A 4,035-nucleotide genomic window follows, 5' to 3' on the forward strand; every position below is an offset into this window, starting at 1 on the left:
GCTGTCTGACGTCCCTATCCAACCCATACAGTCTTTTCATCAAGTATGTGTGGTCAGTCATTTTTTAAACGCATGCTGCGTTCACAGCAGCAATGGTCCTTCGCTGTACATATTGGCCCAACTAGGGTGTAAAACATATCTATCTCCTATACTGTTCTCAAACTTTAATACAATAGGAATTAATCCTGCAAATGCTATGCAGTCTCTCACTCGCCTTCCACCCACACAGGAGTAGGAAGAAAGAAATTCAGTCCTGGACATATCCCTCAGGACCAGTCTGGAGAGAGGGTGAGATGCGTGGTCATTCAAGGCTAATAACACTATATCCAACAAGGGTAGGGTCAGCACCTTCAACACCAACCAACAATGGACAAACAGAGAAGAACATTAAAGACTGCAGTTTTTCACAGTCTACCAGATCAACAGTGTGGTAGCCCAATTGGATTTGTTCGGGTATGCCCATTGGTTAGTACACCATTGTACCCACAACTAAGCTCATATAGACAGCTGAACCCATTGTCTCTTATGTGTTTGCTGTAGTTGATAAGACTTCATCTAAGAAGTTGGTTAAATTTCTATTACATTGTTATGTTACTGGCAAATATTTCCTTTAAATTCAATAACCACTGTCAAGAGACATGGAAAAGACTGACATATATAGCTGACTACATATTACTTTTCTAGAATTACCAACCATGCATTTTCTTAACAACTTGTCTGTTGAAGCCTATCGTGTATCATGGGGCTAGAAGTAGGGCCTGGACAGGTCAGGGCTGAAATAGAAAGACAGACAACCATCCACTCTCACATTCAGATCTATGGCCAATTTAGAATCACCAGTAACCCTAAAATTCATGTCTTTGGACTATGGGAGGAATCCGGAGAAGAGAATACACACAAACAGACACTCCATCTGGGCAGTGAATTCAAACCTATACCTTCTTGCTTTGAGGCAACATTTCAAGGAGCTGCTTGTTTTTCTGGTCTTTCTGACCAAATTTCTGACCAAAGTTCTCTACACAAGCGAGCACTTTATTCTGTGCACTTAATCTCTTATACAACCAATTTTAAATCACTAATTAACCGAATATGCATGTCTTTGGACTGCAATAGGAAGTTGGAGCAACTGTAAAAAACCCACACAGGCACAGGGACAAGTGGCAAACTTAATACAGCACGGTTCCGATCAAGCACGAGATTTGACCCAAAACCTTGCTTCTGTGGAGACGATGCGAACTACTGCATCACTGTCAAAGCGGTTTAAAGAATAATCAAGGGAAATACATGGACCAAGCTGAAGTCTATTAGCTAAAGTTCTTGACAATCCCTGTCCTTAATGCACACCATGTACTTTAAACTGGTGCCTCACCCAGAGCTTTAAGTATTAGCAAGTAATTGTTAAGCTGAAAAGCCAACATGTGTCCAATCTTAAGGAGTGTGCACACAGGAAACATAGTCAGTGGCTTTCTATTACTTTAAGGAATGTTGTGCTAATTAACCATTGACTCCCGTCATACAGTCTAGGCCTGTATGACTGGGTCCTTATTTATTTAATCCTAGACTGTTATCATTATTGTCAAAATAGTGGCCAAGCCATGTGGTTAACATGTCTGCAAAACCTCAATAGGTGTTTTGCACTTTTTAGGATTTTCAGCCAAAGTGTACATAAATGACTTAGGGTTTGAGAGTTGGCATTTATGCAACTGATGTCACCAGCACAAAATGTCAGTACCCATTTTGCTTCACTTCTTGGGAGTTGTCCCTTTTCCCATATACACACTAGGGATTTGACCAGACATGATTTTCACCCACTGACAGATGAAATAGACTCCCACTGGTAAAGAAAATGGTTGGAAAATGGTGGCAGTTACAAATAAAACTGGATCACAAGGATTTACTAAAAAGTATCTATGGTGTATTTATCATTTAAGAGCTGGACTTTTTGTTGTTGTTGTTGTTGTTGTTGTGGGAAAGTGGGAAAAAATCATCTGGGCAAGTGCATGCCAATTATGTTGCAATACCAATTGCTCCCACCGTGCTAATATGGCTCCATGTTCCAGTGCTTTGGCTGGCTTGTTCCAAATTGCACTTATTCTTATGGCAGCCAGTCATTGACCCTCGTCTGATCACTTCTGCAACAAACTTATCATTCACAATCACATCTTTAGAACATGCTTGTTAGTTTTTTTTTAAGTTCTCAACTTAAGGAACCAATCAGCTTGGCAGATAATCAGTAAACATTCGATCCCCCCATCACCCCACCCAGCGTTGCAGACGCATAGGGGTGTATCTTTCCAAGTTGTGTCATTTTCCAAAACTGACAATGCAATAACTTAGGACTGCTAATTTATGGGAAAAACCATAATCTCAACTATTTTGGTCGTTGTCCTGATCTTGTATTATTAACATAATTATTCATTGACTTTGCAAACATTGTTTACTACGTTAAGCTTTAAAAAAAAATGTGACCTTTATAGGGTATATCCAGAAACGTTAAATGCAATTCAAATGAAAAACATTAAAGTGGTGAAAAAATATTTTTAGGAAGTGGGTGACACAGGGTTATCCAGTAGGAAGTTTGGCCCAAACTAGTTGGTGTTTCTGTGAAGTCACAACAACCATTGGCCTCTGCCCTCCTGGAGCTTCTACCACACAATGTGTGTGCTGGCAGATGGGGATAAAGAAAGGCCTAGACAGTAGCTGACTCATGTTGCTTGGAAGAACTGCACAGTAGCCTCGGGGAGAGCAAAGGAGAGCCAAAGCAAACAGCAAATGTACACCTCAGTTGGGCACTGTTGAAAGGGACCAGCTGAGAGACCCTTAGGGACAAGCATTATGGTCCTTTTACAGGTTCACTTTGAGAAATCTTAAGCGGAACTGAACAGTGATTGATTTGGAGGTTTTAGAGTGGGGTGAAAGAACAGAACTCTTAATGGGTGTGCTTGATTTACTTAAAAAAAAAAGTTAACGTTTTATCACGATTTTCTTGTTTACATAATTACTGAAAGCCAAAATCATATTTGAAAATTAAAATCCATGCCCATTTCAGACAGCATTTGCTCAGATATGGAGAAATATGAGACGGCAGATATAACTGAGGTATCTCTCCTCATTTCCCATGGTATTCCCACCACTTTCCATGCAGATGAACAAGCTTCACAAAACCCCTCCAGGCTAGAGAAACAGAGGTGAGTGGTGGGGTTTCTTCATCCAGATTGGCTCTTTAGGGCCAGTCTTGAGATTTAAGCCCATGGACCAAGAGCCACAGATATACTGACTGGCAAGACTTTTATTAAGTATGGTTTTTCTACCATTTCAGACAGCATCAGTTTAGTACTTTTCCAGAATAGTAGGAAATTACATAACATAATCCCCAGAAAGTCATGCAGGAGAAGAGAAATGTTTATGGAGCAAACCTTGACATTAGGAAAAAAGGCTAAAATGGTCAGATCTCCATTTTCTGATATTTCTAGATTGAATCCCACATGAGAAACAGTGATCTAACAAATTCCACATCAGTGGAGCCTTTTCTTGCTGCTTGGAGGTGTAAAATCTCCGAGGCTAATGTCGGTCAAAAACAGTTTAACATTAATTTGCATAACTTTTGTAGTACACATTTAATTACATCAAATGACCTATGGTTAATTATCTAATTATCTGCCTATTCCTTAAAAGGTTCATGTGTTAGGAGCATGAGTGCACCAGTAAAATAGCCCAGTGTCTGGTCACAGAATTATCAGACTGATCCACGAGCTCCTGTTCAGCCTTTTAAACATTTTTTTTCCTTCCTATGGGAACTGGTTCTCATGTGCCTTCTCAGCCAAAGGGTTTTTTTTTTTTTTTGTCTGGCTCACCAGCAGAAGAAGAGGTGGCGCCATTTTGTGTGCAAGTCTTGCACACAAAATGGTTGTATGCGACTTGTTAACCCTTTAAATACCAACCACATCCTGCACAGCACACAAGTAGGCACATGGGTCTGAGTACCCAGATAAGTTGGTGATGCTCGTGCAACATCAACAGAGTACTGAAACTGCA

Source organism: Oreochromis aureus, linkage group 11 (genome assembly GCF_013358895.1).
Source record: "Oreochromis aureus strain Israel breed Guangdong linkage group 11, ZZ_aureus, whole genome shotgun sequence".
In the NCBI taxonomy this organism is placed as follows: Eukaryota; Metazoa; Chordata; class Actinopteri; order Cichliformes; family Cichlidae; genus Oreochromis; species Oreochromis aureus.